The sequence below is a fragment of the Bombus bifarius genome, unplaced genomic scaffold (genome assembly GCF_011952205.1).
Source record: "Bombus bifarius isolate JDL3187 unplaced genomic scaffold, Bbif_JDL3187 scf7180000009243, whole genome shotgun sequence".
Lineage (NCBI taxonomy): Eukaryota > Metazoa > Arthropoda > Insecta > Hymenoptera > Apidae > Bombus > Bombus bifarius.
The window spans coordinates 3,501,271-3,516,476 of record NW_022884989.1 but is presented as its reverse complement, the minus strand read 5'-3'; the positions used below and the strand labels follow the sequence as shown (position 1 = coordinate 3,516,476).

General features: G+C 39.3%; 1 long non-coding RNA gene across 1 annotated transcript; it reads left to right on the top strand.

Annotated features, from left to right (window-relative positions):
* The first annotated feature begins 4,688 nt into the window (after positions 1-4,688).
* On the top strand, positions 4,689-5,861 carry LOC117214718. Its single transcript, XR_004488927.1, has 3 exons — positions 4,689-4,882; positions 4,958-5,135; positions 5,370-5,861. It is a non-coding gene; the product is annotated as an uncharacterized LOC117214718 (long non-coding RNA).
* The last annotated feature ends 9,345 nt before the right edge of the window (positions 5,862-15,206 follow it).

The following is a 15,206-nucleotide window of genomic DNA, read 5'->3' as shown; positions in this document are numbered from 1 at the left end:
ACAGCAATATCGCAATGTTGTATCTTTAAATTAAACAAGAATATAGAATTAGCAAAACATTAGTCGTTATCTTTTCATATTTTATGCAGTTTAAAATAAACGCTTAAGATGTAAGTTTAATGTAAGTAATTTTCACTAAATTTCTTCATTTAAAATTCTAAACTAGAGATATATAAACTCAGAATGGTATAATAAATAATTAGCTGGACAAATATTATTTCGTAGTCGATTCGATCAGTTTAATTTATCATTATGATATCGATGTTGTGAAAAAGTTTGTTCTTCGATAAGTAAAAGTTGATGGTTTCGAACCCGTCGCTGCCGAGAGAAAGGAAATACGTGCGGGAAAAAGACAGGTAGAGAAAGAGAGAGCATGGCAAAGGGTGGGTTTTAGGACGTGAGATGGTAAAGGGGGTGACAGTGGGGATTCATTATCTGACAGTCTATTGTCATTCCTGCGGGCTGAGATTTTGCTCGGGCCAAGAGCATCTCTGGTATATGTCTGTGTACATATTATGCGTGTATGTATGTAGTGATACGCGATATCTGCCATCAGAAACGCGTTTGAAAAGTCAGACATTTCCTTCAGTTCTTTTTCGCCTCGTATCATTAGATACGTTCTGGTCAAAGATCTGTAATATCTCTTATTAAAGAACTTGACATTTTACAGAAAATATTAAGTTCTAAAAAAAAAAAAAGGATGTAAAATAGTCTTGCCTGACTTAGCTTTACTGATTGGTATTAAAATAAAATGTGTTAAAAATATGACAAGATTAATGTTATATCGTTCTACGTTTTAGTGGAATTATTGGTTCGCACAAATTTAACGATCTATTATACAAGATCATTTAAGATGATAAATATATAAAGAATCTATTATGAAAAACAGAAATTTGTATACTTCAAATATCAAAATAAAATGTCTACATGCATGTTCCAAACAAAAAATGGAACAACAAAATACTGTGAAACAGTTTTAATGTAGAATCAGAAAGGAACAATATGAGCGCGCGCTTTATATGTACACGCTCATCCCCCGCAGAAGTAACAAAATAATATTTTAAATTATCCAGGATGCTATTGAGTATTTGGCAGTGACGATATTCCGCTGAAACAAAATTATATACATATACTTATATATATTATAATTGTGATTCGCCGGAAAGTGTGTATCATGCATATTGTATGTATACACAGAGAATCTGTGACGATACAGCTGCAAAAGAGATTTTCATATTCAGATAGGAGACAGCGGCCTACATTCTTTGTTTTATTTCAACAAAAGTAAATACGCGGCGCGCGAAAAAGACGAACGGAAAATTAATCCAAACATTAGGCAGGAAAATTAAGGGGTCCGTTGCGAACAACGGTTGGCACTCGTTATTACGATCTTATTCATCGCGTGTATTCCACGGTGTCATTAACGCTCCCACGAATGTACTGTCGTTCGCGATATGAAGTGTCGTCGCCTATGTCGGGCCGCAAGAGAAAATTAAGACTAACGAGGAAAGCGTTTCTGTATCGTGAAACGGGAGGCCCTCCTTCCTTCCAGGCGAAAAAGAAGTTCTACGGAGACGATCTCGTCTTTCCACGGGGTATAATGAGATCCCAGCGACGCCAGCTCGATCGCGCCCTATCATTTTTCACTACTGATCCAGGAAAGTATCTAACTCTCGGCAATATCATGATCCTCCGTTTATCTTCTGTATTCCCTCTCCATCACTGATATACATAGAGTCAACAATTTCTTATCTGTTCGTTCTTTTATCAACGTCTGATTCGCTGTAATAGGCACGATAAGAAATTTTTTAATTGTTATGTGCTGCGTTTCGTTGTATTTTGATCGAATGTATTTATTTCTGTTCGTCTTTGAAGTAATATCGAATATCTTTTAGTAGTTCTTGTAGAATATAGTGCTAAATGTTCAAAATTCGAAAATTGGAAAGACTGAAAGTTTATCTAATAAGTTGACAAACATGTCTGCAGGTTTAATATTCTTTATACTCATATTTATCTAAATCATTGAATTGGTTGTAAATTAATGGGACAGAATATACCTTTCTTGAAGAAAAGAATAACATTCCTCTAAGGTGGTTGCAGAATATTTTCTACACATTTTTTTATGGATATACGATTTTCACAATTTCTCATAGTTAACATGACTTTTTCGTAATCAATCGTACGTATCAATCCACGACGATTATTTATACCACACGAAACAGATCCCAAACTAATGTTAATCGTTTAAGAATTAAATTAAATATATTTACTATAATAATAATATAATATTTAATATTTAAGCAATATGGCATACATTAGAACCATATAATCAACTATGGGGACTGTGGAAGTTGTTGAAATCCATACAATGGGTCAAGGTCCTTGGAACCTATACACTGTTCTTAATGGCCTAAAGTTTAAGGTTTTTTTTTTATTTATTTGAATTTTACAATTTGTCCAGTAGAACATTTGGTAAAATATTATAGCTTAGTGGTATAATAATATAACATGTGGATGGCTACCCCCAGTGAGATACCATCTTCGAATTTGATTGATTTATTTCTTTACTGAGGTGAGTGTTTGTAAAGTTTAAGGTGGCTCGGTGTATGGGTTGCAAAATCTTCGATATTCAATTCAATATTCAATAAGATATTTTAAGTACATTCTTCTTAAATAAGAAGAACTCGTTATCGATTGTTAATCCTTTAGACGATTATTAATCCCTCAACCTGAAATCTTCGCACGACACACTCAGTCAAACCAAACATCTTACCGTTAAATCGAAACATTTCCCTATATCTACCGATCTATAAAGTTTTTACTCCACCGAGTCATCGATTCAGATGAAAGGAAAATCATCGACACAGATGGTACCCTTCTCGACACCTCCTCGTCTCCCCCGAGGCTCGGCTGCGGACGTGAAATATTTTTACATGCGGCTTAACGCGAAAGCATGTCACTCATACGTGAAACGATTAAAGTTTTAGAAGTATCGATTCCGTTGGCGTTACCGTTGACAGACAGAGGGATCGTCAAAGAGCATAATAATTACTGCGCCCGCAGAGAAGAGGCTCAACCCTTTGTTCTATAGTCACTTTGCGAAAGGGGCTGTGCCAGGAGCGCAGGGACGCTTTGGGGTGGGACGGGGCTAAGGGGGCTCGGGGCGGTGGTTGAAGAGCATCCGTTTCAGTCGCGCCATTATGTAATTGATCTGGGCTTTCCGTACGCGATGATCGTGTAATGCGTTCCACGTACTCGACGCGCGCGATTCCGCATACATCTTCTCTTCTTTTTCCTCTCCTTCTTCCCTCCCTCTCATTTTCTCTTCCTCTACTGCTATCCGAAAGCCCTCGGAGGCAGAAGAACGTTGCAGTCCGTTGCATCACGCGGATAGATTAAAAGGAACGCACTGGCAAAGGTGAGAGTCGGTGGACAGTCAAAGTCGATACTCGTTTTCGTATCAATGGTGCTTTTCGACTGGATCGCGCTCCCCCGAACCGTGGATAATTTTCCTAAAGAGAGAGATTTTTCGTTCCCGACCCACTCCACGCTGATGCTTCCAGTCAAGATCGAAATGATTTCAAGAGTGGCGGATTGATGACGAACGTTGATTACGAAGATTGGCCGGTGTCGATGCGATTATCATAAATAAACTGTGGATGTTTACGTATCTATGCTTAGATTCTGAGATCTCAAATTATACGCCTTCTTTGAATTTATTAAAGTGTTACGTCGGGCGACCCTCTACCTAGACCAGGTCATACACCGCGGGCCAGACGGGAACCAGATGTCCGCTCATCCTTACTGCGTACCCTCAATAGTCTTAAGGACCCATCATAAATCCCAGTAATTTGCTAGCTAAGGTCCTTCAGACAGAACAAATATCTTTTTTCCAAATTATTTTCTAAAGACTATTGTCTACTACGGCTTGACAAAGGAAAGTTAGTTTTTCTCAGGTACGATGCTTCCTACTAGCAACTTTCTATCGAGGGCGGCTAAGACCCTTCCTAGTCCACCAACCTTCGTTTATCCAATCAGAAGCAATGTATACTGCCCTCATTTTCCTGACCAAAAATGTCATGAACAAATCCGATGGTCCCGTGCGCTAGACACACCCATCGCTAGCTTTCCTCCGACATAGCATCGTCACTTTACCTTACTTCTTCTACACCGCTAGAAAAGTCAACTCTACTTATTCTACATAGTCTAACTCACATCATCTATCTAAGTCGGTTCTCGGGATTACCGAACATTCACTTCCTCTATTAAGTTAAGTATCCTCTAGTACTACGTCCACTAACATACTAAATTCAACTGTAAGAGCCTTGCTCTATTGTGCATATATATCTTATCTTCGTGCGACAAGTTGTCATCTACGATTTATACTTACTCAACGGTGTAACTTAAGTGTTGGAAATAAAAACCTTATAACCCTGTGAATCACAGTGTTATACTAACTGAAATCAGGGGATCGATCAACTCGTGGTGTCGATTATTATAATCGTAACGGAAATTTACGACTCCCGTTGACGTCTCTCCTCGCGATTGCGTCTCCCCGCGATTGGTCGAAAATACATAAAGATTAAATTAAAAACAATTTATTTTTTAATGGTTAAATAGTTGGCATACTATTATTGCTGATTACATTTTTCACATTTTAACTTAATTAGTGATTACTTCAATTAAATTAATCAACATAATAAACATCATATATACAGATAATGTCAATATTTTACTACAGTCTACAATTCATACAATTAATCAAATCGACACACTAAAAAGCAATCAGACAAATAACTGTATCTTCAAGCAGTATTCTAAAAAATTCAGGATTTACATAATTTACACGTACGAATATAAATCACGTTCTTTATGGCCGAGGGTAAGTCGTGACAAGTTTTCTCGTTATGTTTCATCACAACGGTTTTCTGATATCGCAGTGATCTCTTGTCTACAGAAACGTAGCGGTAATTCGATTCCACGTAACAAAAATAGCCAGTCTTGTATTTACCCTAATACAGGCGTTCCTGGGACTCGCGATTCATTATAATTAACGAAAACCGTGGTATGCCAATACGATGATGGACTCAATTAGAAAATGGCGTGGTTGGGGGTGGTTGTGTACATCGAATGCGGTATGATTATCTACCCTGTTCATTATTCATTTTCATTAACGAAAACCGCGATTCCGAATCTTCTAAAGAGAATTAGCCTAGTATTACATTATTAGGTATTCACGTTTACTTCTCTCGCTTTTTCGCTTTTCTCTATCGCTTCTCCGTAAATCTTTCTCCTTTTTAACTTTATCTTCTTTTCTTCGTTTCCTCTTGTTCTTCGCTCGACGATCGTTTCTTTTCGTTTGTTTCCAGCTCTTCCTTCTTCGTCTGTGGTTCATCGACGAACACGCGCAGGCATCGCTGGTAGATATTTAATTAAAGTTGTTTGCGCGACCAAGTTTGGAAACTTTGGGAATAAGTTACCAGCGGGAATCAGCGAAGGGGCCATTTAATTGTCCTCGCGTTTAATGCGTCGTATGGCCCGGGAGTTATACTCGTCATCATGTCACCGGAAGTCGCCGGATGGGTGGGCTGAGTAGTAAACGCGTCAACGGGCAAGAAAAGAACTACACGAGCGTGTTGCGATTTTCGTGAAAAGTATCTCGTCCTTAACCCATTTGCACTGGTTTCTTTTATAGCGTAGCGTTGGCAAGGTGCTACACGCGAAACGTTAATTTACTCTGCCGCATACACATATATACGTGTATATATGTAAATATATAAATATACTTTTATCGCAATTACACAGGGACAAATTTTGTACGTCACGCTTTTTTCATGTTCCTCGAAGTTGGCGGTGATATCACAATGATATTTTTAATTTGCGCCGATATCAAAGCCGAATCCGCGCGTCCGTCGCCGTTGTTTTACGCCGCTCGTAATTATACGAAGACACGCTGCAGGCTTCCATTTGAATCGTTGATTTTAAATGACAGAATCGATACCGATGTATTAATATAATGGACGTTGGCCGAGGTAGAGTAAGCCTTTCCTTTCTTGTCCTACCGATTTGTAGAAGTATGCACTCGCGACATCGGTGAGTCGCGATTTAATTGATGCTGCTCGCGAATTAATTACGCGCTAGTAGTCGAGAAAATTCCTGCATCTCGGATTAAGTTGAACGCTTTGAAGCGTGTCTGCGATTACGTAGATTACCGTCGTCCTCGATGAGGATAGAATTCGTTTCTTTCAAGTCGCTCCATTTCACGCGCTAATAGGTTCGCGGTGTTTCGCGCACTCGTGTTACGCGACGTCGCGTTTACAGATGCGATTCACTTAAAAACCAAGCTCTGTCGTCAGCGGATTTCATTTTCTCTCTTTTTCTCTTCTGTCTTTTTCCTCCCCCGTCTTTTCTTTTTTTATTTCACCGCGAAGCGACTCGATTATACCAACCGACTAAAGCTTGATATCAAAAGCATTATAGATTCAGACGTATCCAAGTAAGCGCGAGCGAAGACGAGGAAAAACGGAAAAAAGGAAATTTCGCGACCCAGCTGAAATATCCCTTTAGAATATCAGCGGGTGAAAATCTTTTTTCTTCAGTTACAAAGAAGCTCGGCGACGCGTTCTTCCTGAAATAAAATAACCGATAAGTGATCCGTGTCGGTGTGGACAGAGCCTTAACATGAGAAACGAGAGGCCAAGTGATCGCATAAACGTATTCGTGTCAAAAGCAGCTCCGGTCGAGACCCGAGTTATCCTCTGACCCCACTCTGTCATCTCGAACTTACTTCGCCTCCTCTTCGTATCACCAAACCGTTATTTTCGGCCAGGTTTCCCATTTTCTTCCCGATATTCTTCCGGGCAAATGATTCGAATACTTTACATATACATTTTAAAACAAACATATGTACCTACTAGCTGAGAATAAAGCGTTTCTATGCAAGACTAGTTGATAATATATAATTACATCATTTAATATGATTATATGTTTTTAATTAAACGAGGATGACGGAAAATATCAACTCTTTTCGAACATTTTCTTTCGTTCTGATTTTTCTTCGCTTACCTTTTGAAACAATATCTTGACAAAATTTTAATTTGATTTTCATTCGGATAATCACCGGAATTCATTTTGATCTCAAAAAATTGCAAAAATTGATAAGCGTTTGCCAATGAGGATTTTGAAATCTTCAAATAGAATTACTTAAAACACATAAATAAATTTACTTTCCAAAATTCTATGCTACAGATTTAATATAACATTTCTGCACTAGTTATTTCTAAGTGACCATTTATAAAATAATTTCAATGCAATATACATTTAAACAACAATCACGCAAATTTCTTCCCATTTAAAATGTTTTTCGCCTATCCTATTCTTAGCATAACAGTTCCTCTCTATCAAAGGTAGAAATTCGCGTTTTTCCATTTAAAATAGAGAAACGTTTAATAAAATACCGCGACGGTTGGTGCACGGCATTCTTTAGTATCGAATGCTTACGTAATAATACGTGGTCGCGTTGGCGCGTCTACTCCTACGAACCGTGCGCGTTCTATATCCACGGAAATTCTCGAGCGCGGTGCATCGGTGCACTTTAAAGCTCGCGGTTGTATATTTCCTCCCGTGCACCGAACACCTCGCACTTGAGCCTTGTCACAATAAAACATCGGTCGCGCTTCCGCGGCGTTGCTCGCTCACTGTCGCGAAACAAAAATGTTTCGCCGCGGAACGTGGTGCAATTAAGGACACAGAATCCCTTGCCGATAAACTTTGTAACGTAAGCCCTGACTAAGTTTAATCGTTTAGTCCGTATCGCTTTTACGCTTGGAAAAAATTAAACAGCTGTTCTATTTAAATGATACATTTACAGCGACATAGTAATTTTGCAGGTATGTATATTTATTGATAATTGAACTGTTTCAGAAAGATTTTAATTTCTTATCATTAATATCGTAGGAATCATTGCTTAGCGTGTATTGTCAGAATAATTTTTTCAAAATTGTAGCAAGATTTCAATGTAACACTTAGAATTTATTTTCATTGCTTTCTTTTATTTCAGTGATTTGTATCGGTAAGCTCAAACAATTACATATTTTATTATTATTCAAGATTAAATGAAAAGTAGACAAATTATTGTTTGTAATTGTTTTACAAATAACATCACGATATTCCGATGGTATTATTACAAAACGATAATTGGTAAAAAACTCACTTTTCATGAACAACCATGGTAGTGTTCGTGGGTTAATTTAAATACGCAGCACATGAAACTTCTGCAAACCGCAAAGATGTGTTAAAAATATTGATCCAAAAGTAGTAAGAGATATAGAGATATTCTCAGCACGTACGCCAAAGTTCAAATCAATCGGTTCAGTAATTTATGGCATATCGTGAATCGTCGCGTCGTCGTTATTCTAAAGGATACTCTGTAAAAAATCCATACAGATTTTCACATAAACTGTGACGGTGAAAAATCTTTATAACTTCTTTAATTTTAAACTTTATTAAAATATTTTGGAAACATGTTTTGAAATCTCTGAACATTCGAGAAATGTAAAATCTTTAAAAGAAAGTTAGAAACCTGCATTGGAATATTTCATTGTAGAGAAATATCTGTAAACTTGAGTTATTAACGCTTTATTCTTTTTTATAGATAGGTATAAGAATAGTTATGAAAAATATCCTTGTTTACCTGAATGAAAATTTGCTTGTTATCGTAAATTCACGATAAATCCAGACTCGACGCGAGACCTCTTAAGGACTTCGTAGCAGGGTTATATATCAATCACAGAGAAAGCTAATAGGGGAATGGAGCAAGGCAACATCCTCACGTGAGAAATTCATGGAAAACGTGGTATCTTTCACGCGTGCCGCGTGAACACGTGCATCCTCAAAATAGAACGCAAATATTGTTGACGCGAAATGGGAATTAATAGAGAGGATCTGAAATACTGAAAAGACAAATACAGATGTGGCGTATCTACTGTTCTGCATGCAAACAGCCATATTGACAATAAGCCTTCGATAAGCGAAGCATTTGCGTGCATGCATACGTTCAATCATTGATGATTGCTACAAGAGCAAACGAATGTAATAACGATTTTACGTAATAATCAGCCTGATAGGATGCATTCGTTTCTGTCATACCTATCATAAAAATTGCTGGTTGAAATCCTATTATTGGATATGATCGTTTACGACCTTGTGTATGGATTCACGTGCGTAGGATGTTTGGCCAGTCAGTGAAACAACTACACATTCTCGGGGATCAGTAGATGTTTCCTGTAATGAACAGACTCTACTGTTCATAGGACGACATACGTATTTCTTTGACTTGTTTTTATTATGGACTTTTGTTGACTTTTTTTTATTATGGAATAATTGTTTAATTTACCATTCATTTATATATTTTTAATTGAATTTTAAAAAAGTTGGTAAAATATTAAAAAGTAGTATGAAAAGGGAATAGAATTATGCTTTGTGATATTATAAAAGATATTAATATTCAATTAATTTATATAAAAGTTGAAATATAAGAATAATAAATTATATTGCTACGTTTATTACGTAGCATTTATTGATCTCTAAGAATAAATTATTGTTAGTCTTTATCAATTTGTGGATCATATAAAATTTCAAAAGGAAGAACAGCTACTATTCACCGCAATTTATCCAGCAGAAAAATTTCTTCGTTAAAGAAATATCGATAACCTGTTAATTAGCGTTAACGCGAAACCCGCGCTGCTGATTCAATAACTTGCTAAACGAAATACCAACTCGTGTCGGAAGCAAATCTGAAATTGCTCAACGCTCCCTTTTATCCGTACATTCGTCTCTGTCTCTCCTCTGCTCATCTCGTTCTTACGACCCTACAACATTCACCTAAGTCTGATCCAATAGTACACGTACGATAGTAGAGACGATTATCCCCAAAACGTCGTGTACGTCAACCGTATGTATAGCTAGTCCCGATACATTCGATAGACACATATACTCAATCATACACACACGTATGTACATACAAATGTATATATACATATACAACAGCGGTGCGTTACTCGCGGGCAAAGCAAAGCGGAGTAGAGCAGAAGAGTGGAGCAGAGAAGAGCAGAGAGATCCGTAGGTGGATGTGCATCCGGCAACCTGCTGACAACAAGGCCCCAATACACCGAACAAGCCGGCAGTAGAAATTTACGTGCACGTATCGACGCTCATATACGTACGCTCATCCATGTAACATATGTACGCATGGGTCGCGTTAAGTGTAGCGTACCTCTGTGATTCTCACCCGGTACCCAGCTCAGTTCTCCTACCCTCTCCCCGCGCCCTCTTGCTCATCCTCGCGGTCGCACACCACCGTCGGCTCTCCCTCTCGCTCTGCCGTCGCCTCCAACGCCCCCGACCCACCTCCTCGCCGTGATCCCTTTCCTCCACGAACCACCCCCGCCGCCCATCACCGCTGTCACGAGGCCTGGCAGTCGCATCGTATCGCAAACAAAAGACGAGCGAGCGCGCGCCACTCATCGCTCGCGCTCGATGCGACAGCGAGTGACGTCCCTCCGCTTCCTCCTCTCCTTCGCTCTCCACACCCGTCTACACACCCTTCGAATGCTCCCCTCGCGTCACCCTCCGTATCGCCGCTTTCCTCGGACCGCTACTATACAGTCACGTAGCTTTTCTCTTTTCCACCTTCGCCCTTACCCCCTTTTCACCGTGTTTCTATCTCCGTCTCTATCTTTTTCTCGCTTTCTCGTTTCTCCAGTAAGCTGACTCGTTTCAGTCCTTTCTCTCTACCCTTCGTTCGTTCATTTCCCTCATTTTATCCATTCCTCTCTGTCTATCTACTCTCTTTGCACCCTTCTCCACATCCAACAGAGAGACCAACCCTCCCTATCTCGCTACCTTCTACCCGGTTTCTGTTGTCACCCCTCCTCCTTCTCCACCTCCACCGCCACCTCTTACTCCCTCTACCCTCGCAGCCGAAGCCATCTCTTCTCTGACTCTCGCTACTCTACGATTTCTGCCGGCCTCTTCACTCCCACCGTCGACCACCCTCTGTGTACTCTCTTCATCTTCCATCGTATCTTCCTATCTCCCTCTATCTCCGTTACTCGTCCTCTTTGCGCGCCTCTCCGCGCCGACCACCCTCAGTCATCCCCTCCCCCTTCTACCACCCTGCCACGCTCTTTTCCTCGATCTCCCTTCGCCCCCGAAACCTAAACCGCCACCGCGTAGTGGTACACCGACACAGATATAGAGTCAGCCGTACCGGCACAGCTATCTGTTGTTATCACCAGTTATTTGCATCCTTTCTCGTAGTCGGTGGGGTGGTTGGTACTGCCTGCTGCGAGCACGAGGATACGTTCGCACGGGGGGGGGTAGAAGGGGGAGAAAGGAAGGATGGGATGGGTAGTTGTAGAGGGGCCACAGGGAGACGGACACAGGGGGTTGACGGTGGGGGAGGGGTCTTGAAATTCTCGGGAGCTTTACTTCCCGGGAATATTACACGCCCCGCCGTGAGCTCCCGCCGATTCGAGTGATTCCTCATCTCTCGCCCTTTTCCTAACCGTTCCGTTCTTTCGCGAAAGCAGATGCGCAACAACACGGCTGTATTTATGCCCTTCTCCCGTTAGATGAATTTCGATTTGATGGAACGTTGACCGTGTTTCGGACTTAACCGGCCGCTATCCTCGTTTGTCCCTCGCCGATGTTCTTACTTTTTTCTTCCTTTGTCTCTGCCTTTCGTCTTTTTCTTTCTTCTCCTTCTTGTGTTCGTCTTTCTTCTTTCTTCCGTGTCACATCGTAGTCTATGTACTTACAACAGTAGATAGACCCGCGTTCCGTTGGAACGATTGTGAATTCGAAGCATGAAGCTTCGTCGTGTATCAATAGGGGGGAGGGAGGGTGAAAAGGAGTTTCGGTAATCTCCAAAGTTGTTTGGCAAAATTGGAAGATTAATTAGGGTAAAATTCAGGGGCAATGATGAAGAAATTTAAGAATTATTTGGACGATTATTTTTGCTTATTATCAAAAATGAATGCGATTGAAATGAAAGTGGTGTTCGAATTATTAATGAACAAAATTATTTGGTGAAATAAATAAGCGATATTCGATCATTAGCGTTCAATGGAAGCAGACATGAACGAAAGTTCTAAGATGCAAAAATTATAAAATTAAATACTATAGGATAATATTTCAGGTTTTAAAATTCTCAAATTTCACGTTAAAATAATTAATAATTTATATTCCAAAAAAAAAGAAAATATTCTATTGAAGAGTCAAAAATTAAAAATTCACGACTGAAATATCGATTGACGATGATGTGTCAGTCACTATTCAGAGACCCTATGGCCAATCCTAACCAACGGATTAATTCACAGGCCGCGTTCGTTATAAGATTACCAGTGCGTAAGTACCCCAGTGAAGAACCCTTCGACCTTGTCAGAGGGGCGCGTTAACGTCGAGGCGGTCCCCTTCTACAAAGACAACATCATCGTCGCTCCGCTAGCTCCGACCACGATTTTCGCGTGTCAAGGAAGAAAAGCTGCGCCAGATTTGAATGTTTCCGCATTATCACCATGGGAAGCGCACGGGTGTCTCAGCAACGATGGCTCGTCGTCGTCTGCGCAGAAAGTGTTCCAGTCAACGGATAGGAAGGAAGGAGGTGTACTTGCGAAATGAACGAAAAAGCCTAGGCAGAAGATATGGTAAAAAAGAAGCACAAAAAATGGGGAAAGAAGTTGAGGAAGAAAAAAGACGAAGAGAGAGATGAAAAAAGGGGGAAAATAAAGAAACGTTTATATGTATGTATATACGTGTGTGTAAGAAAGAAAAAGACAGGAGTAACGCTAAAGAACACCGACGAATCACCGGTGTTTAAAATTCCCGTGAGGTTTCGCGGTTTCGCGCTTCGCGAGAAGAGGTGGGAAATAGAGAAGAATGGCGTTGGTGGGGATTGAAGGGGTTGCTGGAAAGGAGGTGGAGAACCAAGAGGAAACGAGGAGAAGGGGTTGAGCGTTCGGAGTCGACAGATTGCCGAGGGGACAAATAAGAGTGTATCCAGTCGCCAAACGCGACGAGGCGAATTTCGGGTAAATTGTTTCCCCCGAGTCCTCCCTCTCGTTCCCTCTTTTCACCCTGCCTCTTCGAATTCTCTCGCCATCGCCCAGAGGAGATTCACTGGTGTCGTCGTGGAAGCGACGATTTAAATTTGGGGTACTTGCCCACGAGGCGAAGCACCCTTCTGGACTTTGGGCTGGCCTTCACCTCTCTCTCCCTTTTTCTCATTCTCAATTGGAGATCATCGATTTGAAATCGTTATTCTTTACTTTCATAGTTTAATCCTTCACCCGATTCTTTTCAAATCTTATTCGGCCAAGTGTTGTCGAACACTAATGATTTTAAATTTTAAGTAATACCGTGTTTTGAGCAGAAACTTTAACCATCATCAAGCAAGTTTATTGTGTGTTGACGTCACGATAAATGAAATTCATTTGAAGAGAATTTAGATTAAGGAGTGAATCAATGAGAAGAAGTCAATGGTTTAATCATAACGTCTGCCTATGAGGTAGAAGGTATCCCTGAAATACGGAGGGATTATCGTCATTTGGGAATTCCAAGCATCTGGTTAAAATCGTTGTACCTTGACCCAGTCCATTGTATGGTTTGAGGTTCATATAAGTTGAGCTTATTTCTCGTCGATCGCAAAATAGAGTGCTATTATTATATGAAAAAGAAAACCAAGCAGTGCATTTTCTCGAAACTCTGTGCTTTTTACGTGAACATTTCGTTTCCATAATAAAAATATGAAATTTTTGTAACTATTTGAAAGTATACTGAATCAGTATAGTAAATTTGTATAGTTTTATCCTGCTTAAACAAATTGTATATTTTGTATGAATTAATATTTATTTCAAAACTCGGAACAGTTTGTAATAAAATCCAAAATAAAATTTAATATACGAACGCATAGCGTAATTATATTTTACAAAAAAATAAATACCGTAAAAATATTGTAAGGAATGAAGGCAACTTAATCTTTGCCTTTATATCGAAGCACAACCGGAAGTAAGTCTGGCTTAGGGCGGTGTGAGGAGTGTTACGAGAGCTTTCGCACATTACCCTTCGCAACAGGCCAATTAGCACCGTTTCAGGGTCTGATGTGAATGGTCATCTAACATCCACATGCAGTAGAACCTGTTACCAAGGACAATCCGTGTACTGTACGAAAAGTCTCATTGAACAATAAATATTTAGACCGATCTCGTATGGTCAATTATCTTTTTCAGGATTATTTACTCTCTCTTTGCATTTACTATTACTATATTACGATTACTATATAAGTAATGCTTCCTCATAAATTTAACTAATTACATTATAAGAAAATTTATTCTTACTTTCGTTATAATATAGATTTTTAAAATACATTTCCTGTACTTTGAAACATATAAATATGTACAGAAAGACCTTCAAGTTTTTGTTTCAAGTAATAGCCCTAAACTAAATCAAGTTAAATTTGGTATAACAATTCCTTATTTTATGTTCATCCTTATCCCTCGATAACATATTAATATCTCGTATTTTATAATGAAAATATGAGAATCTTCTAAGTGAAACGAAATAAGATAGCTTCTGATTAATTTGTTTAATTTTTTCCACGATCAGTAGGTTGAACGCGGAAATTAAATACGCACTATGCGTACCTATGCAAGCGTGGATTGATCCCTGATGCATTGAAAGCTGTATCATGCATCGTATGTCCCCGTTCGCGGCTTAACAAAACGTGTTCGCTGCGTTCGAGGCAGTGAGGAATCTCTCGAAATTCTTTAAATTCTGAATCGAAACCATCGCACGGATCCCATTGCCATTTATCTGTTCGTGGAATTCAGCTCGTCGAAGAAAATTTGTTTGCCTGTGGTTGCTATACATTTCCTGGCAAAACAGCTATCTTTTTCCATTCCACTTCATACACCAACCTTCTTTCACATCTTTCATATGTATCTACTAGGGTAACTAAACATTAATTAAAATGCACATGGTTACAATTTTTTTCATAAGTTATTCCTTCAAGGTATTCGATAACTCTTCTTTTTTCTTTTAATATAAAATTAGGTAAAATTAGAAGACAATAGAATTAAAATTTTAGAAAACTGGCATGTGTAAATAATTATTTAAATTCGCAATAGTATAGAATAGCTACAAAAAGT